This window comes from Haemaphysalis longicornis, unplaced genomic scaffold (assembly GCF_048455015.1).
Source record: "Haemaphysalis longicornis isolate Haplotype H1 unplaced genomic scaffold, Haemaphysalis longicornis Haplotype H1 scaffold_14, whole genome shotgun sequence".
Lineage (NCBI taxonomy): Eukaryota > Metazoa > Arthropoda > Arachnida > Ixodida > Ixodidae > Haemaphysalis > Haemaphysalis longicornis.
In genome coordinates, this window is record NW_027526245.1 from 27,388,489 (window position 1) to 27,415,596 (window position 27,108).

General features: G+C 47.3%; 1 protein-coding gene and 1 pseudogene across 1 annotated transcript in view; one reads left to right on the top strand and one right to left on the bottom strand.

The window, feature by feature from the left end:
* The window catches only part of LOC144165217 (uncharacterized), a 270,867-nt gene that overhangs the window by 242,522 nt on the left and 1,237 nt on the right, over nucleotides 1-27,108 (bottom strand). The gene's annotated exons all lie outside the window — the stretch shown is intronic.
* LOC144165324 (uncharacterized) lies at nucleotides 14,933-26,721 on the top strand (annotated as a pseudogene).

The window sequence follows — 27,108 nt, forward strand, 5'->3', positions numbered from 1 at the left end:
GGGTGTCACTCGGGGCGCAACTGGGATGTCATTTCGAGTTCCCATACTCCGCACCCTCGCCAGAATCCACGGAGAGGAGATGCTGCATTTTTTTTCTACGACGTCGACATGTCTGAATACCCTCCTACACCATTTTTACTAAAGCCCTACACGCAAGGTTGTTTACACTACGTATATCAAGATTAAGGCAAGTTCATGAATTTTAAAATTTTGAATGGTTAACCATGAGCGAAATGACGATGATGGTCGGAAAAATGGATGATGAATGAAAGTCAAGGGCTTCGTTAAGGAGAGCTCAAATTTGGTCGAACGAGGAATCCACAAGGGCACGTTTAGAAATACGTTTTTGGGGAAGGAAGTGACGATAATTATACGCTGTGCTTATGAATATGGGGTTAGACTAAATTGGCCGTAAGAGTACACCGTCGCTCCAAAATAGAGCGCGATGTAGCGAGGTGTTTACAAGAGCAGAACAAATTAAATGTACATACAACTGTTTAAAATCGTATGTACACTGATGGAACGCATTTTCAGTACGACTGGCAACCAGCCAGCAGCGGCAGGTAGCTAAACTTATATACGAGTGAGAACGTTTTGAAAAGAAGGAAAGATGGAAGCGCAGCATAAAGACACTACACTTGGAATTATTTGAAACAGTATTCACCACATCGTCGGGTTAGCTGGCTATTGGAGCAGCGACGTGTTTGCAGCGCTGTTTTTTTCTACACTAAACAACAAACCAATGTGCAAGTACTGCGGTGAAACTGTGATGGTATATATATAGAATTTGTAAAATAGCGCGTGTTCTACAGCCAAAGCGTAACAGTGACCGAAACATCTACTTACAATTAGCCTGGCCCGCTGCAAATAGAGGTGAGGTTACGGGTGAAGGCCATTTGTAACAGACAATAACCAGCTACTTTACAAAGAAATCATGTCATTTGTAGCATAAATTTTCGCCGTCAGAATCGAAAATATGCGGACGTTACCGGCCGAAAGCGAAATACCAACAAGCCATTCGCGTAAAACCTCGTTGCCGTAAAGGAAAGCTCGCTAAGAAAGACGGCTGGTCGGGGTTTCTGGGGATTGAAGAGACAGAGTAATTTGTTGTATAGATACCGCATGGCCTTAATCAGCGTGTTCAACGCACAAATTTTCGCGAGGTGGTGATAGAACTTCGACATGATAAAAAGCGTAAAAAAATCATGGGCCATCTCCACTAACCTGAAACCATTGGGGGAAGAGGTATACAGCTTTGCTGCAATTCTCACGTCTAGGAAGCACGAAGTGTTTTAGCGCGATGCGCTGAAAAATGAGTGTCTCGGTGTGTTCTTGTGCGCATTTTCCCCACGCCAACGAAACGATCTGGCGCGAGGCGTTGGAAAACGAGTGTCCCGATGGTTTAGTACCGCGTCTACATGATGCTACGACGACATGAGACCCTGACAGCCCAAGCCCATAACGGGCTTCGTCTCTAAAACGGGCGCACAAGAACGATCACTTACGCATAACAGGCGGTACTTTACTAGTGCTCGTCCTGCGGAACTGTTCCTTCTTGGGTCTCGTTTTTTCCCACGCTTTTTGCCATGTCGAACACCTGATTAACCCCTGTCTCCCTGTATTGCTACGAATGCCATTAGATCTGCTTTCATGGCCCAGACTTAGTATGGACGGCACCCACTTAATTAGCCCGAACTCCGTGAATTGGTTATTTAAACAGGTGGCATTTCCCCACGCAACCACAATTCGCTATGTGCGAATTTAGCCGCATTCAAAGCAATGGTCGACTGACGAATAAACAAAATTTGTACTGTCCACATGTCCCCCCACACTGCACATATGAAAATGTGCGCAACCGCGATGCCATTCTTGATAGCTTACCGAATTATTCTGATATTAGGGTGACGCAAATGCTCTACTTTTTTCTATTTGCTAAAAAAGTATTTAGGGCATTTACGTGTTTTTACTTGCTGTGAAGGCGAAGCACAACGTGAAGGCGAAAGTACAATATAATACTTACTTCGTGCTACATGGTGTTTTTATCTCTTTTTTCGCTTTTTGTCTTTTCGCAAGAATCACTTCGAAAAGCATTCCGTCCGATCTTCACGCCACAGTTTTCCTAGAATCGAAGCCCTGAGTGGCTCGCATCCACCCATTCTACTCTCGTGCCGTCCCGTTACCCTGCTAGGCTTTATGACGCCAACGTCGCAGGCACTAAACTCTAGCTGCTGTTCCGCCGCTTAAAACATGCTGATGTTGCCTGGTTGTAACCTATTCCGCTCTTACTCTCGACACCCGTAAGTAGGTTTCGCTCGAACACCGATGCGCTTAATTTTCTTCTCAAATGAACTGACGAGCTTTATGGAGATTATTTACATTCGCACTTTAAGACGTATTTTTACGTTTTTGTAGGTGTTGTTACTGCTACATCGCCGGCCATTTTGACAACCGGACAACAGCGCCCGTTTTTCGTACAACGGAGCACTAAGGATTTCCCCTCAAAGATAAGAAGTGTTGAATATGAGAGAGTTATTTCGAGGAACATGCTCGGCTTGCACGCCATCGCACCCACTATGATCGGACAACGAGTAATGCGGAGGTCAGGCCCAGTTGGTATCCAGCCGGAAATACCCGTGTTTTTCTCAAGTTGTGCCGAGCCCTGTGCTAGCAAGCTTGGGTACATGTAACGAACCTACTCTCTCTGTGTCTTTCTTTTGGCCCAGTACATCAAAGGAGAGACTTCATTTTCACTTTTAATGAAGCCGCGACCTTCACACTAACTGACACACCCGAAAAAAAAAATCAAAGACGCTTTACAAACTCGAGTCGCAATTCGCATCTGCGTTTCCCTTGTCTGTGCCATTCATTTGACTTCGTATTTAACTGTCCAGTATTTATCTTCGTTATTTATTTGCTTTTTGCCCCCTTAACCCCAACCAAACTACGTACACTTGCAGCCTTGAAACCTTCCCTGCTGACATAATTATTTACGCTATTTTAACTTTTCTCGACTAGCTTCACACTCCCACGAAACGAGTCTTCAAAGTAATGGCGGCGTTAGGCGCTCGCGAATATAAATGAGAGTCGTTTCATTAATTAAGCCAATGGTAGCGTCGAGATGAAAAACCAGTGCTTGGTCATTTCGTAGTGTTTCATGCAAGCATATAAACATCTTCTGCTAGTGTCCACGCCATCCGCGCTTCAACGAGCGCTCCATCACGTGCCAAGTAGGAACTGTCACTTGTCTTTGGAATCACTCATGAGCAGGCTAAAAAGCTTCATGTAGCTGCAAAAAAAGACAATATTGTAGCAAAAAAATTATTTCCATATAATTTATGAAGAGAGAAGTGGAGCTCCGGAAAATTCATTTGTCGGTGGTTTTTTCATTAAAGACGGACAAGAAAGAAGTTACCGCTTTTTGTGATTCTGGCTTCAGAAGGAAACAAAAATATATTTGGCTCGCGAAGACCTAAGAAAGGAGCGTACAGTCATAGCCAAATGAATTGCGAATCCGAAAATATGAACCACAAACCTCATAATTGAACAATTATTAAACTACATGCCCAATAATGGCGCGCTAGTGTTATATTTTGAGAGCCACGTTTCCCTGGTTTGTTCTCGTAACTAAACCACGCGTCATTTTGACTTGCGTTGAAAGAAATCGCGCTATTTGTGTGTTCTGGTTGATATTTTCGTGTTCGTGTATCATTGTCCACGACTGTACATACTCGCGTCCGCATTGAACTGATGTAGAGAACGGTGCCTGTTTAGAACTAACCTACTCAATATTCACATCCATGTGATTAGACGTATAAGGTTGAAGTCTATGTCTTGTATTCCTCTTGATAGCAATTCCAATCATTAGCTAATCCACTCAAAACTCATAACGAAGTGCTTCTGCCGAAGCTAGCTCGCCCGCTATAGTGTATAGTACACTGAATACATACGTACAGGGCCTGTTCGAAAGCATATCACACATGCCCGTTCAGTTGCTTGGTAGCAGGACTGTTTGCCCTTTTCTCACCGCTAAATCAAAGCTGTAACTCGCTAAGCATACTTTTGATTGATTGATTGTAGGGTTTAACGCGCCGACGCAACGCAGGCGATGAGGCGCGCCGTAGTGGAGGGCTCCGGATTAATTTTGACCACCTGGGGATCTTTAACATGCTCCGAAATCTCGCACACACGGGCGTTTTTGCTTTTCGCCTCCATCAGAAAAGCGGCCGCCGCGGCCGGGAATCGAACCCGCGACCTCGTGCTCAGCAGCGCAACGCCTTAGCCACTGAGCCACCGCGGCGGGTGCTAAGCATACTTTAGTTGGGTGGTAATTCAGGAAAATTTCAGAACACAGCACCACGACTGCTTCAAAGGTAGTCGACGTCACACGTCACGATCAATCCGCAAAAACCTGTTAGCTGCTCAATGGCTCGAGCAGAGCAATTCAGCTAATAACGTTGCCGCTTAAGTAGACCCGACAACTCCTTCAAAGGACAGATTATATAGGTCTAAATTCGGAGGCAACCTGCGTACCTTTCACTTATCTGGGCGTCCTTGACAAGTTCGATGGATGCAGTCAATGACACAAGTGTCCGGCCGTTTATTACATTTGCGTTACGAATGCGAGCTTCGTACAGGTATGTAGTCTCTCCCGAGTTTTTCCCCGTGTTTTTTTTTCTGGCGTCTGCTTCTTTAAATAGAATAAGCGACGCATTTATCGCCACCATCTTTTCGTAAAAAGCTGCGCAAATTTATAATGTCTATTTATATCTTGCTCCATTGGTACTTTGCGTTAAACTGTTACTCTGCATTCCCGGAAAGGTGCTTTTTAACGTGCTTTTTTTAGACACGCGATATTTATCTCCTGCGAATTCTCCCGGCCACCAATCGCTCATCTTCACCGCAAATATCCTTCGGATTATTTTTTTTTTTGCTCTGAAGGTCGATGCGCTGGCGTTATCTTCCAAGTTCAGGCCTTCGGACTGAACTTGGCCGTCTGTGGCTGTCTTGCAACCGTGACCGTCTTGAAACTGCGGCCGTGTTGCAACCGTGAGAAACCGAAGTGCCACAGTCTAGCCCAGGCGCTTCTCGTACATTCGTTGCTCCAAAGCGTTCTATCCACGCGGACACCTTCTAACCAGAGATGACTCTCAAAACTACGAAATACTGCTCGTTACACGCGACTTCCAATGCAAGCAAAAGCCTATAAGGATCATAAAGCGTGTGTTTCAAGCTACAGTGGAATGCCGCTTGCACCGCCTCCGGCAACGCTGTTCGCGCTTACGTGACAGCATGCGACAGGCGATAACACAACAAAAAGAAAACTAAATACCGTGGCATCCTATCGGCCTTCGGCCCGTGGAAAGGCTAAGCTCGACGGCGGGTGTGTCTATATACAAGAGGATGTTTATGGAGTTGCGTTGAAAACAGGGTGTCATACCTACCGACTAAAAGCAGCAGAAACGCGCAAGCTTCCTAATCAGTCAGCGTGGGCGAGCTAGTGTACCGACAAAAGCGTGGTGGGATTCAAGCCTGAAACAAAAGAGCAGCAGGCTTTGTGCCACGCTTTGAAGGGACTGTGGAACACTTCCGATAAATGCTTTCACTCTTTCCTTCACGTCCGGAAGCACTGCCAAAGCAATAGTTACCGCCAGCACGCAGCGGCACTGCGTTCCGGCGATGCAAAATACAAAACGTACAATGTCACGTTTTGTATTTTAAACGAACCACGGTGAATAACATCCTTAGAAAATTGTATGCAGATGTAGCTTGATTTGATTGATTGATTGATTGTAGGGTTTAACGCGCCGACGCAACGCAGGCGATGAGGCGCGCCGTAGTGGAGGGCTCCGGATTAATTTTGACCACCTGGGGATCTTTAACGTGCGCCGAAATCTCGTACACACGGGCGTTTTTGCTTTTCGCCTCCATCAGAAAAGCGGCCGCCGCGGCCGGGAATTGAACCCGCGACCTCGTGCTCAGCAGCGCAACGCCTTAGCCACTGAGCCACTGCGGCGGGTACAGCAGATATAGCACTAGCTTCACCAGCATAATCATCATCATCGTCATCATCGTCAGGTGAGACAATTTAAATCCTCTGCAGGACGAAACGGCTGAGCCTTTGACCTCCAATCCCTCCTTGCCTGAGCTGCCCGAGTTCAATCTTTGCCTCCGACATTCCTTATTTCGTCCTTCCATCGAGTTCCCGGCCTTCTCTTTTTTTTTTTTTTTTCTTCGCCCGTCTTTCGGTATCTGTATTCTGTTACCTTGGCGGTCCACCGGTTGTCATTTCGTCTCGCTACAAGATCTGCGACCGACGCTCGCTTTCAAGTTCTTTGAGTAAGGCACCAAGTTTCTTGAAAAACCATGAGGATTGCGCGGGACGACGACACGAAGAGGAGACAACAGGACGAGCGCAACTAACAACTAACTTATTCAAGGGCTTACGCCCCCAGATATAAGACAAATTGGTGCATGCGCCGAACATACATGTACGAAACGCCAAGAAAGAACATGTTCATCGTCAACCCTACAGACAAGACTTTATCAATTCATACTCTCTTTTATACAAAGCCAAAGATGTGTCACTCACGCAATTGTGCGCATTATTTATCAAGAAGGTTTCCATTATCTCCCGCGCTACATCACTGTTGCCCCGGCCAAGAATCTTAATCTCATTCAGTCGTGGCCTGCACCCACTTTTTTTCACAATTTCTGCAATGCTCCGTCCAATTGCGTGAGTGACACATCTTAGGCTTAGTATAAAAGAGAGTCTGAATTGTTATAGTCTAGTCTGTAGGGTTGACGATGAACATGTTCTTTCTTGGCGTTTCGCACATGTATGTTCGGTGCATGCGCCAATTTTTCTTATATTTTGGGGCGTAATCCCTTGAATAAATTAGTTGTTAGTTGCGTTCATCCTGTTGTCTCCTCTTCGTGTCATCGTTCCGCGCAATCCCCAAGGCTTTTCAGGTATCAGACCAACTAGCCGCTCAAAAAATCTTGCTGAACCAAGTTTCTGCGCGATGTGACATCCCCTCACATTTATTTCATTTTTCCCCCATGCCATAACAGTTTGGAATGCACTACCAGATAACATTGCTTCTTGCAGCGACCGCAAAATATTTCGCGATAAACTAACCCGTTTTCAAAATACAAATGCTACGTCCTAACAGCACATTTACCTCTTGCATTTATAGTTGTGTTTTTACTGTGCTCGCAGAATTTATCGCCTATAATGTATTTTCATGTTTTGTTATGCGTGTTCTTTTCGTTTTTTGCTGTCTTTATTTGTTGTAATCAGTGTGTACCTTCATATTGTGACCTTGCTATGAAACTTCCAACTTCGATATACGCCCCCCCTTATGTAATGCCTTCGGGCCCTTAAGGTTTAATAAATGAAATGAAATGAAATGAAATGAAATGAAATGAACTTTCCCCTCATTGTTCTTTATGACTGGCAGGTCCAGGTCGTTTCGTGCGCAGGCTTTCACATCTCTCCCAAAGTGGACCGCGTTAACACGCGCTACAATCCGCGGCAAAGTCCAAAGCCAACGCCCGCAATACGAACACAAAGGGAATGTTTCGCGCGGGAATCCGACGGTAGTTCAATCGATTAGAAGCCGGTGTCATTACGCGGGGACCCAGGTTCGAGTCCGAGAACGAGAAACGTTTTTTTTTCTTTACGATATGCAGTTCATTCTATTGTTCCCAACCGTTGCTAACTCGTAACCCTCAGTCTTTTGGGTTGCCGGTTGCCTGCTAAGTTGCCGGTTTTACGTTCCATTCCCGGCACCTCCCTAACCACATTGATTTCTTGGGGCTTCGAAGTTTTTGTATACGCCGCACGGATTTGTGTCGGCCTAGACAGCTCGGCTGTTAGAACGTAAGTGTTGCAAGGTCCCCTTAATAACTCACATCATACTTCTGCCCATCAAATTAGAGCTGTGTTTATCCCAGGACCTAAAAGTATTACCTGCATGCATTTAGGGGAATGGACGCTGCCTTTCTGGCCTGCATGCGTACGTACGGGGGGCAGGAGCAGCGCATGTGCATATATATAAATATCACCTGTTCCCCGTACTGGAATTCGTTGCGTTCCTAACCGGCTGTGAGTTCGGACAGCTCTTCTGTACCTAAAGCAAGAATTACCACAAAAATGGGCTCTGCTTTGCGACTCCAGGCCAACTCTCCAGAGTCTGCACTCTGCTCTTCGCCGCGGCCCGTACGAACAGCTTGTGGCCGAGATTCGTCAAGCGTATGACTTTCTAACAAGGCATGGGTACAATATTATTTTTCAATGGCTCCCTAGCCACTGCGGCATTTATGGGAATGAATGTGCAGACAAAGCGGCTCATCATGCCCATGAAAGTGGCCAATTGGCCGACATCCCGTTGTCACGCCATGATGCAGCAAGGTCACTGCGCTCCATCGCCCGCGAAATCACGCTGACCGTTAGGAATACGCCGCAGTTTTCAAACCCCCGCCTGTACTCGCTCGATCCTGACCTGCAGCGCCACTTACCCACTAACATGCCACGTTCAGATGCCACCCTACTGTGCCGACTGTGGATTGGAGTTGCTTTCACTAAAGCTTACTCATTCACTATCGGCATGACTGACAGCCCTGCATGTAACGTGTGCGCCACGGACGAGACAATAGAACACCTCTTGTGTCGCTGTGTCCGGTTTGCAACGCAGAGACTGCACCTGTCAACCGCTTTCCGGAAACTCGACAACCAGCCATTAACTGCGCAAACTGTTCTGTGTCACAGACGTAGCCCATCACAATCCGAAAAGGCCACAAAAGCACTACTTCGGTTCTTAAAGGACACAGGCCTGTCTGAACGATTGTAGAGACACTGTGCACCATTGTTCATTTGTTATTTGGTTAGTTTACCGTTTCAGTTTAGGCTTTATTAGCGCCTGTTGTTTTGTTTTTGTAGTTATCTTTAATTTTTCTTTTCTTGCTTCTCAAGCTCTATTCCTGTCTTTTCACTACTCTTTCTTTCTCTTTAAATCGCTCCTTCCCCACTTCCCATGTGTAGGGTAGCCAACCGGACTGTAACCTGGTTAACCTCCCTGCCTTTCATGCACTGTATTATCCTTCCTTCCTAACCGGCTGTTGCAAATTTGTCAATGCGGTCGTGGATTATTGCCTGATTCGAGTTCCGATTGAGAAAGATACTTCACCGTCAATTAGTGTGATGACCGGTGCATACCTAAACTCGGAAATGCACCCACATCTCAATGACGCGGCATTGGAATGAGCACTCTCCTCGAGAAGGGCATGTCCTGCTCAACTGTCTACTACGCATCCTCCGCTGCCAGTTATATAAATTAAATACCGCGGTCCTCCCCACGTTACTGGAAGCCCCGTGCCCTCTTGAGAGAGCTATGCGGACCATTTGATCTAAGCAGTCAGGATGATGACGACGCACGATACGTACGTACGCATGGAGAACTATTTCTTCACAGCCCCTCCCACCCCACATTTTGAAACATACTGTATTTGCTCGTATAATGATCGTACTCGCGTAATGATGGCACCCCTGAAGTTCGTCGTCAAAATATCCTGAGCTTGCCGCTGCAATAATATGTCGTATGTGTGCCAAGTCTAGCTATGATGGTCGTGCGTACCTACATTTCCACCTCTTTCAAAGCGGACATGGCTACGTTATTGCCGCAGACTTCCCGATATTAGCGATGTCGGCTAGCATGAGTTCTATATTGGTGCGGAAAAAAACTCTCACTAAATGCATATGATGTACTCACAAGACAAAGAAAAAAATGCGCCAAGCTTGCTGCGTCAGCAACTGTGTCTGCAGTTTTGATGTCCCCCACATTGGCGGCAGCAGCCACGTATTCATTGGTCGACCTGGTCCTGTTCACACCTCGCAACAAACCCGTTCCGGCGCGTTCCGTAATTCATGAAAACACTGCATTTTGCGTCACTTTGCAACGCGGCTGGCCGTGGCGCGTGGAGTTTTTATCATGTTCTTGTTTATTATGTTTATTATGTTCATGAGACCTATCGTAAAAATTCTGACCTGCAACTTGCTTGAATTTTTTGCGGCGAAACGTTTTTCGCGAAAAATTTACCTCGCGTAATGAACGTAGCCCCAAATTTGCATCATATTTCTGGAAAAAAAAAGTGCGATCATTACGCAGTAAGTACCATAATTATGTCTGTGCCTAGAAATTGTATATCACAGGTACCAGCGAATGTTCACAAAGGGTTTGCACTGTGGGCCGGGCCCGCTCCTCAACAGTATTCGATTTCTTCTGGCCTGAGCCGCCGCACATCAAGAGCCTGGAGTATGAAACACATGTTCCCGGAGTGATGCACGATTGGAAGGAAATATGGGTGCCGCGAAAAGCAGCCCCCGTGAACTGGAAACACGTGCTCCAATATGTGCCACGTCAGAGTCGCTGCGTCTACTGTTCGCTCCACTGTTGCCTCCGTGGTTCAGTGCGCTCCCGGCGATTTAGATGTACAGTCGAAGCTCGTTATGACGAAGTAGTATGGGACAGCCAATTTTTTCTTTATGCCCGATATTCGTTGTAAAAGTAGAGGTAAAAATCGGCTCTAACAAATCGAAACCTGGCTCGTGCAAAGAATACTTCACACAAGAATGCATTTTTGGACGCTTCAAATCCACTATAAACAAGGTAGCCATTACCTTTCCCCGTTTGCATTACAAACTCAATGAAACGGAACATGAGTACGTGAAAGTACAACACAACGGAGTTCACTTGACAAAACAGGCCTGTGTCCTTATTCATTTGATGACGGATGCGATCTTCGTATAGTGTCTGTTCACAGAACTGAGCAGGAAGAAGTTTTGCACAGTGTCCACGAACGAAATGGCCTTTAAACTTCTACAGTTACCGACGACGGTTTTTTTTCCTTCCAAATAGCTTCTTAGACATCTGCTCAAATATTTCTCAGTGACATCCGACATCGCCCGTGGCTCCCACGCTTTCACTTTCGTTATAAAAGAATGGCATTGAAATAAAAAGTGACCAACCAAAGTTTGTATTTAGTTCGCTATAGCCAATAAATGGCTATTACAGTGCTCGTTATAACTACGTTCAACTGTACATGCAAGAAGAATACGCAAGGAAAGGAAAGCATTTTCTATCTTGAAAGAAAAATAAATCCTGCTGTTCATAGGTGATACACTGCATTTCGCATGTTAATTAAAGCGGTGTTGGGAACGTCTAGCACCCACAGTTTCCCTCATACGCGCCGTCCACCAGGTGCCTGCATTGACGCTGTTCATGGATGATGGCTGTCGCGTTATATCTATCTTCTGCCGCTACTCTAGCCTACCGAGACAAACTATTTCCTAAAAACTGTGGTTGATTCTTCTGTCATAGGAATCGGTAAAACACGAAAGCGAAATCTGCAGCGAAATCTGCAGCTGACCACGATTTACGGGTCGGCGGCTGTCTTGTGGGTGTGCTTGGCGAGTGACGTCCTGCTGCCGAGTCGCTTTGGCAAAGGTGTATGGTGTCATTTCCGTGACGGATATGACGCCAGTGAACTCTCGTTGTATTCCGGCACAAAACCCTTCCGCGTTGAAATATCAAACAAGAAAACGAACAACCCTAAGTATAACGTACTCTTTAGTACCAGAGGCTGCTTCCCCACAAGAAGACCCTGTGTGCAGGGGTGCACCCTTTACAGGATGCTTGCTTCAGTATAATGGCGTCACTTGCGTGACGGATATGACGTCACCGAAATCTTAGTGTATCCGGGAATAAAACACTTTCGTGTTAAAAAGCTGAAGAAGTCAGAGGAAAATGCGCTGTAGGAACAAGTTGCGCGAGCCTCTTCCTGCTTCGCTGGAGCCGATCGACGGAAAACGCAGTTCCCACCATCGCCGCAAGCGCATCTTCGGGGCCTCATGCGCATCTTACGCAGTGACGTCGCTGCTACTCGCGGCTTCCAATCTGGGGTCGCACGACGAGTTGAGCGAAGACATCTGGCTTTCTAGTGGCGTTTCACAAGCCTTCTATGAGCGCACGACGCTGAAATCGGCCATGTGCGACTGTCGTCACTTGCAGTCACATGCGAATCGCGTGTGCTTGACGCCCATGTGTGCCGCGCTCTAGAGTACGCCGAGGTCGATAAGGAATCGGAGGAGGGACTCCCTGACGTGCGTGCACGTAAAGGCGCACTCCAAAGTAAATGGAGCACGGGTTTGTGATTCTGGGATAATTCCTCTTTCATGTGGCTATCAGCTTGAATTGGCTGTGTGTGGCAAGATTTTATTTTAAAAACGCCCGTGTGTACGAGATTTCGGCGCACGATAAAGATCCCCAGGTGGTCAAAATTAATCCGGAGCCCTCCACTACGGCGCGCCTCATCGCCTGCGTTGCGTCGGCGCGTTAAACCCTAAAATCGATCGATCGAAGATTTTATTTTAGAAGGACTTTCTTAAAAAGTCACTTAAGGGCGGCTGGATAGGCACCAGGAGGAGAAATTTTCCCACAATCTCCAACGTGTGCTCCGTCAACTTTTGACTCCACCTGTACGTAATAACAAAATGTCTTGCTGGAGACAGGCGTGCATCTGACGTTTTGTAGGGAACACGAGGTACCGAGTAGGGCACACCATTGCTTTGTCGCCCGTTAGGCCGGCCGGGAAACGGCGCTTCACTGTTTATTCATGCAACCGGTACATGGTCAGTGCGGCTTTAAAAACGGCCCATCGCTTAGGGTCGTCTTGAGAGGTGGCTTAGGCTGGAAGACGTCGCACTGTTTAGAGTGTACACGGACTGAGAAGACACAAAACACAGGGATGCGCTCAAAATATCAGCTTTTTATTCTGTGGAGCGCACTCTGGCTGCGCAAAAACGTTATACACGTAGCAGCTTGCAAAAGCAGTGCTTTAATGGAATGTTCGTGTTGGGGGGAAAAGCTTTCCGGTTGCCTTAACAAGCGGGAAGTATTTAGGTTCGGCTCCGGTGCTCGGCCTACTGGAAATCTGCATAAATTCAGACAATTTTCCTCTAAATCGCAGCATTCTTATACCGCTTGTCATGAGTGTTAGTTCGTTACAGCCAAATGTTTTGGTCTTTGTAAATCCTGTCGGGCCAATTATCTCCGTTTACGCTATTATAATGACTAAACTTATAACATCCGCGAAATCAGCATTATTCTGGAAACCCAGGGGCTTACGGGGTTCGCCAATTTCCATAATTTTCTTATATTTTTCTTACTTCGCTAGTGTTTCAAAATTTCTTTCCACCAATTAGTTCACTTACGCTGATATAACGGCTACAGGTGGAACTACGGAAAAATCTGCACTATTGTGGTAACGCAGGACGTTCTTCCGTTTGCAATTTTCCGTATTGTTTATATTCACGTTATTTGTTTAGTTTTTCAAAATTTCATTTGACAAATTATATATATTTATGATTTTGTAACGTTATAGATCGAACTTCGGCGTAATCAGCAGTATTGGTTTAAATGCGGGGCGTTACAAGGTCCTGGCTCTTGGGGTACTCGGCAAAGAATGAAGCAACACCGGGAACCGGCCTAGTTGGAATCTATCCATGGCACCGATTGCACAAAAACAACCCAGGACGAAGAAGAAAATGACGAGGACTACCGCATCTAACAACTGAAATTTAATTGATTGAAACGAAGGGCCTATATGCCTACAAAACTGCACATCATCATCACAAAAAAAGTTTGTACGGAGCACACAGCAAACACGTGCCGGCTTCGGGCAATACATACAAGATAACATCGATATTTCTTTGTCCAACAAGGCTACAGGGGGTGACTTACAAACTTGTTTTGTACTTAGAACTATTAAAGGCTTCCACAATCTCTCTGGAAGTTTGATTGTGATGTGTACACAAAACAACTGTGTTTTGAAAAAGAGGTGTGCAGCCACAATCTTTACTATGCGTAGCTAAGTGCGTGAAAGGGCTTCCTTTCAAGCTCTATGCATGTTCCCGTAATCTTATATTAAGGCACCTTCGAGTTTGCCCTATACACACATACTCACATCTCAAGGGTATCTGGTAGACAACATTCTTAGTACATTCAACAAAGCGACGCTTGCGCTTAATAGTGCAGCCTTTTTTTACTTGATGTTTATTTGATTGATTGATTCATTGATTGATTGATTGATTGATTGATTGTAGGGTTTAACACGCCGACGCAATGCAATGGATGAGGCGCGCCGTAGTGGAGGGCTCCGGATTAATTTTGACCACCAGGGGATCTTTAACGTGCGCCGAAGTGTCGTACACAAGGGCGTTTTTGCTTTTCGCTTCCATCAGAAAGCGGCCGCCGCCGCCGGGAATCGAACCTGCGACCTCGTTCTCAGCAGCGCAACGCCTGAGCCACTGACCCAGCACGGTGGGTTTTGCTTCATGTTTACCATAAAATTTCTGTTTTACCACAGGACCGACACTAGCGATTTTTTTTTTTTTTTTTGCAGAGAATACAACTCTCACTTCATAGTTCTCGGCCACCTTTTTTAGTCGGTGGTATAGGCCATGTACATAGGGAATTACAGATATATAGGATTTTGTGATGATGATGCGCAGTTTTGTAGGCATTGTAGAAACCCAAGATGGCAATCGACACTTGGACACGTGCGTGTGTTTACGTGCGGGCATTGAAGCAGCGCTACCTGTGGATCGCACACCAGGAAGGAGTCTCGCGATTACTGTGCGCATAAGTATGCGTGGTGGCTCGGATAATTCTGTATAACCGGCGTGCGCGCCAGCCCGGGTTTTTTTTTTTTTTTTTTTTTTTTTTTGCTTGCTTGCTTGCAGAGACAGCTGTTGACGACTGCGCCGGACACCACCCCCGCGGAGCAAGGCCCGCGGACGGGACCCTGCCACGCTTGGGCCTCCTGCAAGGACCCCCGGGTCTTAGGAGGCCACCAGTGGCACCGGTCTACAGCCATGCGGGCTGAGCCGCCGGAGCCCCTGTGGAGGGCGGACGCCTTCACGCACGGTTCCTGTCGAGAGCACCGGCGACTGCAGCTGAGGGCAGCCAGCGTCGGCCGTGAACGCGCCGCCGCCGACACTTCGGGAAGAACCACCCGGTTTTGGAAGATCGCCACAGGCGCCCGACTGCACCTGTCAAGCACCAAGTGTGAGCGGTGAATAAACCGCTGTGTTATTGAACCACTGCTTCAGCGTGTGCTCCTTGCCGGTAGCAGCAAGACCGACCTGCTACAGCATATAGGTCTTTCGTTTCAATCAAAGAAGTTTAAGTGTTTACATGCGCTAGTCCTCGTCGTTTTCTTCTTCGTCCTTGTTAGTTTTTTGCGCAATCGGTGCCATCGGCAAAGAATGCCGCGCATAAAAATTAACCCCGCCCGGCGGCCGTTGACGGGGCATCGTTACAGTAGTCGCCCGGTCGCGCCTATCTCAAGGTGCCGCCTACGCGCCGCATTTCTTCTGTGTGCATTCGCTAACCGCTAAGCGCCCCCCCCTCCCCCCCACCAGGGGACCTACAGACAAGTGTCGCCACCGCGTGTCACAATCCGGCCCTTCGTACAAGCTGCGCCATTCGTTCACTTTCTTCTCGGTGCCCTTCGCTTTCCCACCATGTAGAGAGAAGATTGGGTTGAAAGGAAGAGTGGTCCAGCCACTCCCCAAGTCCTTAGCTGGCTTATGCTGATGGATGGAAATCCTGGCGGCATGATCTCAATTACATACGTGCACTCACAACAAGATGATGATGTTGCGCCGATTTATTCGCGCAAGGCCGACTAAGGGCAAGGAGCGCCAAAGGGAAGTTATTTCATGGGAGTGAAATGGCAGGAAAAGAAAAGCATTTCAGTAACAACAAACGTGCAGTAAAACACACGGCAGTGTAGATGACTGGGGCCAGGTTGTCATGATGCGTGATAGGAAATAAGATGTAAAAATTCGATGTCGGTGACGAACTCAAAAACGCATTTCACAGAAAACACTGGTTCGCCTCCTAAATACGACGTGTGTTGCGGGATGTGTTGCGTGTATAGTTGTGGGAATTGTTTGCGTCGTGTTGTGTCAAGTGCCTTGCAATGAATCAGTGTGTGGATTACGGATAGGCCCCCTCCTCACCCGCTGCACACAGGTCTTGTTGATCCAGTGAGCAGGCGGGAGCGTCTTGCATATGTGTCCTATCCGTAACCATGATAAAACAAGTTCTGTGTATCTGTTGCGGGAATCGGTAGTGTATCGTCCCAAGTCGGGTTTTTCAATGGGTAATTTGTTTGTCTGTCTGTTCACTACAATGTGTTTGCCAAGTTTTACGTAGTTGTTGTTTTATGTGTGCCTTGAGGTCGCTGTAGGGTAGTGTTGTTATGTGCACGGTGAAAGTGAGTCACAACAACACTGTCTAAAACAAATCGAGTCGGGCTAGAATTCGCTGTGGTGCTGAGCATACGATTGAATATCTGCCTATATAGAACAGGGACCGGGTTGAACTATTCTTATAGGTAGAATGTAATAAAATATGCCAGAACGCGTTTAGCCACCACGCACACTGGGGTCGTATGCCAAGACTACCTCGTAGAACACCGCATGCTGCCAGCATGTAGAGATGCGCGTGGATACTTCCATGTCGCCCCGATGCTGGTGGCATCCGCTGGATACCCGCAGGGGGGGAGGGGGGGGTTGTTGTGCGGGGCGCAAATCACAGTTCGTTCTATGCGCGACATACTTGCCGAAATACTTTACCGCAGGCCCATTCTGATATCGAAGCAGTTTTTGGTTGACAAGCAACCCATCCTGACTTGTATAACCTATTTTACTCGTGCTGCTGGCTCCAAATAAGTGGGTTCGATTTGCGGGCGCGGCGGCCGATTTTCTCATGGAAGCGCTCATTAATTTTTCGGCGCTCCTTAAGGTTCTTCAGTGGTTAAAATTAACCCCGAGTCCTCCACTACGGCGCACCTCATCGCCTGTGCATGTATACCGTGGGCGCGCTAAACCTTACAATCAATCAATAATCTGTTTTACAAGGTTTTATTTACCCTAACAGCCACCTAACGGGGTGAATCGGACTTGAGGCAAATTAAGTGTTTTTGCAGATTTCTGTATAACTAATAAGCGAGTTTATATATACAGTTCGTTTTCTTTTACAAATGCATGTCTAATGCCTCTAAACGTAGGTATCACGAGCCAAACCAAAGACTACGCACAGAGTGTTTCGTGAAAGTCAGCGTTTCGATGAGATTTCGCATCTGCCGTGTGTCTCAATCGTCTGGATGGCTGGATTCATCGTTTAGGCGGCGCTGAAGCGAATGCACAGACGGCCCAGCCGGCGCTAAGCGACCAAGCGCATGCGAAGCAGCCATTACACCCTCGCAAGTCACGTGGTACCGCAGGAGCCAGGCTCCGAGCGAGGGAACAAGAAGAAACGCGCGCCTGGTGCGCCGGTGGCTGAAGCTCACTTGCGACGCGATGAATGTACTTGAAGGACGTATAGTAGAGTTTGGGACCTAAAAGCAATTTCAGCATTTTGCCGTAACACGCATCAAAATTGTCGGCGGGATTTTCAAAATTACGCTGCCCAAACGAAGTGGAACTCAATTTTCCTGCGATCGCAGAGCACGCACACACAAAAAAAATTCTGCCTTTTATTTCCTGAAACTTGACGGCCCACACACATAGATTCCATGCAATCCACGATGCCCTGGCTAAGCTTCTGTTCCGACCATTTCCCGGTGCACTACTCTAAAGCTCAGATGATAAGGCCGAGCTACAGCGTGGAAGCACCCGGCACTCGCGCTGTGCACGACGTTTGGCCCACAAGGCGAAACACTACAGCGGCATGCACTAACAACGTCGACAAAGTCGGCAATAAGAAAGGGATTATTTTTGTTGCGAGATCGTACCAGCCGATGAATTCTGCAACGATTTTGTGCACTTCGTGTATTTTCTTGACAGTTCGCAGAAAGTCGGTGATCGCGACGCATGTTGCAAAGGATCGAGCTTTACGACCGCCAGCAAAGCGACTGCTTCGCTCCTTCTGTGTTTTGGGCCAAACTGCGCGACGCGAGAGCAGCGTCTGCTTCCGTGTTGTCGTGCTCGTGTCGTTTACACGAGGCTGTACCCGCCCTTCCCCGGAAAAGAAAAGCCTCCCGAATTTTAGAAAATTATCCCAGCTTCACTGACTTAACGTTGCGAAAGCTGATGTTAACGGCGAAACTGCCCGGCGTCCCCTAATCGGAAGGCTAAGCATCGAATAACATTTCAATTGAGCAGATCGATTCTCGTTCACGCTAATTCACCTTTGCTGTGCTCCTCTGCTCGCGCCATCGACTGGAAAGTTTTGTTACTGTTGAACGTGTGATACCACCACGGGGGGAGGGAGGGAGGGGGGGCGCCGCGAGAGCGTTTTGTTTTCTCGTGGCCTCATTTTTATTTTCTATCGCGAAAAACTAACAGCCATCATCTTGAATTAAAGGCGGAATGCAAAAATATCACTTACCTATTGATGTCTCGCCTCAATTATTCTTAGCGTTTTCTTTTTGCTGAACAACATTTACAAGTACAGTAGACTCTCAACAAACGGAACTTCAAGGGTCCGAGAAAATTTGTTCCGTTTAACAGGATTTCCGTTTACTGAGGTAGATGTGTGAAAGCGCGAGTTTATGAGGTCCCCGGTTCAAAATAGGGTGCCCCCTTCCCTGTACGTTATTATTTTCAAGAAAGTTCCTTTTCTCATGGTGAAAAACAGCGCATCCAAGACGACGATAGAGAGGGGAAAACACGAACCCGGCGCTGACTCGCAACTGAAGACTTTAATAAAGAAACCCCCATGTTTATAGTGTACATCACCGAAAACACAAACAAGAAAGAAAGAGATAAAACCAGTCCGAACTGACTACTACGGTAAGCGATAGACGCAGAAGTCATGAGCGATCGAGATATGCAACTTATTTTAGAAAGGGCGACAGAAGGACAACTAATACACTTTTCATGCTGCTTGGCCATTGCATGCGCCTCAATAATCTCCCGCGTGGGTCTATCTCGGTGCTTAGCTATAATTGTTGTGCCACCAAAGCACGGGTCACAATGACACGTGCGTGTATGCGCGGTCAAGTGGGCCGAGTTGTCGTTTCCTGCGGATCATTCATGCTCTTTTAATCGAACATTCACACACCTCCCTGTCTGGCCAATGTACGTCTTATCACAGTGCAAAGGCAAATTCTATACCACATTTTTGGCGCACGGTACAAACCACGGGTCGAAGTTTGTACCATGCGCCAAAAATGTGGTGGAGAATTTGCAGTTGCCCTGTGATAAGACGTACATTGGCCAGACAGGGAGGTGTGTGAACGTTCGATTAAAAGAGCATGAAAGATCCGTAGGAAATGACAACTCGGCGCACTTGGCCGCGCATACACGCACGTGTCATTGTGACCCGTGCTTTGGTGGCACAACAATTATAGCTAAGCACCGAGATAGACCCACGCGGGAGATTATTGAGGCGCATGCAATGGCCAAGCAGCATGAAAAGTGTATTAGTTGTCCTTCTGTCGCCCTTTCTAAAATAAGTTGCATATCTCGATCGCTCATGGCTGCTGTGTCTATCGCTTAACGTAGTAGTCTGTTCTGACTGGTTTTATCTCTTCCTTTCTTGTTTGTGTTTTCGGTGGTGCACACTATAAACATGGGTGTTTCTTTATTAAAGCCTTCAGTTGCGAGTCAGCGCCGTGTTCGTGTTTTCCCTTCTCTGTCTTCTTCTTGGATGCGTTGTTTTTCACCATGAACATTCACCAACTTGCCCATTTTGCCGCACTGGTAAAGTTCCTTGTCTGTCGGTCTGTCTGGCTGTGCGTACACATTCTTAATGCCATTGCATGAAACTCAAAGCACTAGAAGGTAAATGTAGCTGATAGTTGTTTTAGAAAGCAAGAAAACTACAGGAGGTTTAGGCACAGCATTCACAGATTAATTTGGTAACAATGAATCGCTGTGCACTACAAAATGCATCAATTATTTTTGTTTTACTCCTTGCAACTGCATCTTCACGGAGGCTAGAGCCCTCAACTTCGCTAGTGCTTACGAGCTTACGGATTTGGAAGACGGAAACACGGTAATGAAGCGCAAATAGTGCCGCGATGGCACGAACGAATCGGCAGGAGCTGAGCCCTGTAACCTCGGCGTCTTGAATCAAGTCCGACCGACTGGAACAAGAACTGCGATGTTGCATTTGTTCAGCTAACACGGCTTACCACTAACAACACGAGGCTTGCAAGGACCACGAGGCTAAAAAAACATGCAGGAAGAAAAATAAAACAAAAACAAAACAGCCGGAACCGTAAAGGGCTGATTCTCATGCTAATGGATTTTCCAAGAAGTTTCATTTCCGATTCCACTAACACATGTGACGCGGAAATGTCGCTTCTGATTACCGAGAGTTTTTATACGTTATCTGAATACAAAACCAACCAACTTAGAGGATACTGTTCAGTTTAAGCGACAATTCCGTTTAAGCAATTTCCGTTTATCGAGATTCTACTGTGTAAACCTTGCCACCACGTTTAGTAGTTTAGACAAGCTTTGCCTACATAAACATCTTCTCAGAGCATTCTTTTAACTTGCTGCTAGTGTACTTGGCGCTTGCTCTACTCCTCTCTAAGCTATGCCCTCTCCGCATCACTGCGACTGCGCACGAAAGTGTCTAGCAAGAACAGTTTAGCTGTTAAAACTACGTTCTGAATTGAGACGAACCTTGAAAATAGTCTTGCGCCGTGCGAAAACTCTACGTCAGTTGCAAAATGTCATCATCGTCATCATCATCATCATCCAACTGCCCATTCATGCCATAGTCCACACTTTACAATAATAACAATAATAAAAAGGTGGCACAGCCCCATTCTTGCTCAACCGTAGCATTTTGACAAAAGAAAACACACAGTTCTACCGGCAATTGGAAAAAGTTACAATAAAAGCTAACAACAAGACACTTCTTTGCGTTGCACGTAGTTCCCGTTATCTTCAACGGGTATAAAAAGAACAGTTAAACAAGAAAGGAAATGAGAGACATAATAAGGGTAACACATTGTGGTACATATGACACGTAATTGACGCTTAGAACATTTAGAGATACTAAAATTGGTTCACTCAAATACATTTAAAACAGAAGGCAGGGTATACTGTATGCGCTCTTTCCCAGTGTTCAAACGAGCTGTAGGGACCGCCCAAGCTTCCATATTTATGAAAGGGTAATTCATTTCTTTCTGTCGCAAATCGGCCAAATTACGCATATGGTTTCTGTTTCTTTTGGTTTCTATTTTGAATCGGCTGCTCAAATGATAATCGGTCAAGTTTAAGATTTTCATGACACCACTTTTGAGAAAAAGGTTCCTGGTTGGCTCCCGGTAACCTTTGTTCGAAAACTCCCGTATTTCCCAATGGCATCCAGATGAATTCACATGTGCACGCATTGGTGCCCTTGACCCGCACCTGCAGCGTCCCCTTCCACTAAGACTCCCGCGGTCTGACGCAACTCTTCTTTGCCGTCTCTGGCTGGGGGTGGCTTTCATAAATGCTTATTCATACACAATAGGAATGGCAGCAAGTGAGGAGTGCGAAACGTGTGGCACGCCGGAGAGGATCCGGCACGTTTTATGCGAGTGCCCACGCTACTCGGCTGGAAGAAAAAAGCTGTCGTCAGCGCTTATGAACCTAGACTCTCGGCGGCCATTTTCGGAGGAGAAGATCCTGCGCTACTGGCCCTCTCTGTCATCCGCTCAGAAGGCGACTAAGGAACTTTTACGCTTTCTACGGGCGACGAACTTAAACACCAGACTATAGACTGAACGCCTCCAGTGTCTATCAGTGTCAGTGCTTCAGCGATGGGCATACGTGTCTACTCCAACTTCTCTTCATTCTTTCTTTTCTCTTTTTTGCCTATTTTCCCTTTCTCACGTGCAGGATAGGAAACTAGGCTCTAGCCAGGTTAACTTTCCTGCCGTCCTTCTACACCCTTTCTTCCTTCCGAATTTCGGGTCTACGCTACATCGTTTGCCGTCCATTGGTAGCAATGCGGTTTAAGGCACTAATCACGGGATGTCTGCCATTTGCATTGCACGACCTGCACTACCTCACATCTTACGATCAGTCCGAGCTAGAATGCCTACGATCCTAGCGTGTGCCCGAATACGAAACGCAGCTTTTATGCATATGGGCTCTCCCTAACAGTCTTTGTTCCATGGCTCGTGTGGGCAACCTAAGATTTTCTTCAAGGTGCCTATCAAGACCCCAGTTTAGACTTCGAAAAAGCAAGTGAAGTACCATATAAAATAGTCGCGACCAGCCACAGAAATTCTTACAGCATGTCGTTGCCAAACTCTGCCCCCCCCCCCCCCCCCCAAAAAAAAAAATCGCAATCCATCAACGGTATTAAAAACCGAAGATTAAAATAGCTCAATTTACGTCCAATAATTAGATGTAGTGCATACGCAGTAGACTGTATTTTCCGCAGGTAAAATTACTTGATTACTTTTGAACAATGCGTAACGGTGCATGCAAAAAACGAATGGAATGCTCTATACGCCATTAAGTGCCGTCAAATTGTTAACGAATTTTAATAAGGGCAGTGTCCCTGTCGTATACAATGCAACCCTCGATGAGTTCAATGCCTCACACCGGAAAACAACGTACAAGTTCAGCAAGCCATATTCTCTCTAAATTGTACGGAAAAACTAAAAGAAAGCATTCTTATTGTGGTAGTTAATATCTCTGCAGACATTTTCGTGTGTGCGAGTATTTCACGGATATTTTCCCCACTGAAATATGCGGAAAAAAGCGGTTTAAACTACTTAAGTTCACAACGCGCGTTTATCACGGGTACTCTCAATTACGTTCATAAGGAGTGCGGAGACTCAGAACGTTTGTTTTGAGAAAGCCTTGTAAGAAACGGGTATTACTCTCGCTAAAATGCTTCAAATCACAAACTATTCTGTGCTACGAATTTCTGGAAATGTTTTCACTTGTCGACAAACTGTAGCTCTGGGTGTACCGATTAAAAAAAACAGCACGCGTAATCGCATCTAACTCTAAGTCACAAGGCAATCACAAGGCAACTCTAAGTCACAAGGCAATTTTATCCGCGAAAACGAATACGATATGCCGAAAGTTAAACACCACACGTGCAGAATAATCAGACGCTTGCTTATGTTTCGAAAACTAAGCAGACTTAACACGCTGCCGTGGCGACAGGGCATCAACAACAACAAAAAAAAAACGGCAAAATTCCAAGAAGTATTGCCTACCATTTCTTAACCTTTCGACCGCAGTGACGCTGTAATCCATCCACAAATAAACCGTGTACGTAGAAACAACAACGGACATAGGTATTCCTATGCATTTGGTAAAAAGTTTGCCTCAAGCACGTTTCCGCTTCTGACCAAGGACAACGCACCGTTCGCACCCCCAAGAAATATCGCGCGGTTTCCTCGCAATAACCTCGACGGCAATTGAAGAGCACAGTGTTGAAGCGCTCCCAACAACAAACCCCTTTCCCGTCGTCCGCTTTCCCGGTGATTTCGCACTCGTCTGAGCACCGCTCACTTCAGCTGCGCCAAGCGTTCGTTCAAGAGAGCATCGGAGAATAATGGCTCTCTAGATGTCCCAGTAATGGCGAGCTCATAAACGCAGACAGTCGCAAAGAGACAGCCATGAACGTCCTTGCGAGGAGACCGCGGCCGACGTCCAGGGCATAAACCCCGGCTTCGGAAGCCCGAAGCGGGGGCCGTTTCAGCGCCGCCTCTCCTTGGAGTCAACGAGCTCTGCCTTGCTTCGCCTCGCGCAGGGAAAGAAGAAAGCCGAGTAGAGCGCAGCGCAGAACAGGGTCGCCGCTCTCACGGAAGTCGCTGCTGCTTCGCGAAAGCGCGCGTCCAAAGGAAGGCAGCCCCTCGCCTGGTTTGCCCGTTTCCTCCTTCGTTTCGGCCTTTGGGAAGGGAATATAAGGCCCCGCAGCACACAACCACAACAATGGCACAAGACGCCAGCCACGCTGACCTCGCAGGAACGGCGCTCTTTGCCGAGTTTGATGCACACCGAAGCGAAGGCCAGCGCACGGTGCATAGGGTGCGCTTACGGACTGCTAATACGCAGGTTGAACGACAACTCACGGCTGTGCGAACACGGAAAAGAACACGAAAACAAAACCCAGGCCGCCCTAGCACCTGAGCTGGAACTTAGACTACAAAAATGAAGGAAGCTCACACTAACTTGAAGGTAGCGAAGCTGTACGAAACCTTCACGACCATCACGCACGATTGTTTACTTCCGAGATTGCAGCCGATTTGCTTCTTCTTCGCTGCCGGAACGACCTCTACTCCCTCATTGTTGCTGTAAGGGTGAGCTGTTTAAATTTCAACCTAGCGATCGTCAGACTTGTGCACGCTCTCCCCAAGAATGTCTGTGTCTCCATTTATGCCGACGACATTTGCCTCTGGGCTTCGGGGGTCAACCGACCACAGCTACGGGCACGACTTCAAAAGGCGGCCAATGTAACGCGATCTTACCTGCGGCAACAAGGTCTGAGTATCTGGGGTGACAAGGGCGCGCTGGTTGCATTTACCCGCAAGCCCATGTTTTGATATTCCATCAAGATCAATGGGAGGTTGGTTCCCTATTCCAGGAATCACAAATTCCTTGGTGTAATCATCGACAGGGACATTTCCTGGAGCGCACATGTTTCTTTCCATAAGACGAAACTTACCACCATTGCACAGATATTCAGATTTCTTGCTGGAAAGACGTGGGGAACATGGGTAAGAGGAATGCTGCAACTGTACTCCGCACTTTTTTTAGGCGCCTTGCGTTACAGCTTGCCAGCAATTTCCAACACTTGTACCACTAACCTGCGGGTAATACAGAGCGTCCAAGCGCAGGCTCTGCGCACGTGTCTTGGTTTGCCGCGTTGTGCATCAACAGTGGGCACCATGTGCATCGCACAGGAACACCCAATAGCAACGTACGTGGCTACTGAAACACTACGCCTATACATCAGGCTCCTCACGAGGCTGCCTTCTCACCATCTGGCGCAGCTTCCTCAAAGTAGACCACGATCTACTTTTTCAGCCATTATCACAACGCACAGAGCTGAAATCCCTTCAAGGTACGCCCTTGCGGCAACACCGACCTCTCCGTTGTGGTGCCTGGCACAACCTGAGATTCGTCTCAGTATTCCGGGAATTCGAAAAAAAGCCGACTTGTCATCATTGGCCCTTCAACAGCTTACGCTGCTGTTACTGCATGAACGGTACAACGACCGGAAACATGTGTACACAGATGGCTCAGTAACGTCATCCAGTTCGGCAGGTGCAGTGTTTGTGCCAGCAGATTTTGCAACAACTCGATTCCGTATTTGCCATACCACGAGCTCGACAGCTACAGAACTTGCAGCCATTCGTGAGGCTCTTGACCATATCATCGGAGCTACTCCTCAAAAGTGGGCGATCTTTTCGGATTCCAAGGCTGCCTTACAGAGCTTACGCGCAGCCCTGCGCTACGGCCCCCTACACCAACTGGTGACAGAGATAAGAGAAAAATTCCATGAAGCCATCACAGCCGGCCATGACGTAATTTTCCAGTGGCTTCCAGGTCACTGCGGAGTCATCGGTAACGTGCTGGCGGATGAAGCTGCCCGTACAGGCCATGAGGGCGACCGCACCATTCTACTTCCGCTTTCAAGAACCGATGCCGCCAGGACGCTTCGCTCCATTGCACGCAAGATTACCATGCAGCAATGGAATACACCGGACCTTTCGAATCCCCGACTGTATACTCAGGATCCCCTTCTTCAGCGCCGTATTCCGTATGGGCTGTCTCGACCCCAGTCAACTTTACTTTGTAGACTGTGGTTGGGAGTGACCTTCACGAAAGCCTACTCCTTCCTCATCGGGATGGCCAGCAGCGCCCACTGTGACACCTGCGGGGCGGAAGAGACTATAGAACATGTGCTGTGTCGCTGCCCCGAATACTCGTCGGAGAGGAGCGTGCTTGCCACCGCGCTGAGCCGATTGGACAATCGACCATTTACGGCGGAAACTATTTTAAGTCATCGGTCTTCACCATCGACCTCGCAGAAGGCGACGAAAGCCCTTTTACGTTTCCTGAGTGAAACGAACTTGCTTGAAAGACTATAGTGCCCGAAACGGACTAGAGTGCGCGCTTTCCCACTCCTATTTCTTCCTCTTCTCCCCCCCCCTTTTTATTCCCTGAGCCCCATTCCCCCAGTGCAGGGTAGCAAACCGGGCTCTACACCTGGTTGACCTCCCGGCCTTTCCTTTCTTTTTTCTTCCTTCTTCTTCTTTCAATTTGTACGGAAGTGATAACCATTGGACATCCCCTTTGGGGCAGGGGGGGGATGCGCACGCTATGACGTCTTTCTCGGTTCGAGGTAGTGTCTCCACCAATACGGCGAACGCTGGAGTTCTTTTTCTTTTTGGCCAATCTTGGCCAATGTCCGTAAGTGGGCATTCTTGGCTTGAGGGACGTGCGCGGGAGACGCTGGGCGGTCGCCGTGAGGCCTCACTCACGTATGCGCGTTCGGTAATTTCTTGGTATTTTTAACTCTGGACACGACAAATCACGATTTGTTAAACAGCTTCGTCGTTTAAAAAAGAAACAGCCACGGAAGCTTCAGCGAATGTTCGTCACGTTCTTGTGCTGTGCTGCCAACGGGGCAGTGGAAGGTTACGGCCAAGGTACGCAACGTTTCTCTCGGATAATCGTTTATGCCCCCGTTAGCCATTCGAAACCCCAACCGAAACTGAGCATTAAGTATTTGTCCACATATATGAGAATACAAAATGACAGCTCAATCGCCATAGCAGAATAATGCACAAATGCTCGTTCGCCCCAGCAGATCGACATCGTGACATCAAGAATACGTATTGGCTTTCTTTTTGTAATACTTTCAGTACAAGCTGTAAAAATGAGCCCTCTATTCGCTTGCTGTATCACAAATGGCGAAAAAATTTCCATGCCCCATGCATTTCTCTTGTAGAAAGCCTTTACCCCAATACATTATTTGTTAAATGCCACCCTTTTCATAAATAATGCTACTGCCACCTCGCTACAACCTCGCTACTGCCACCTCGCTACGGGGCATGTCG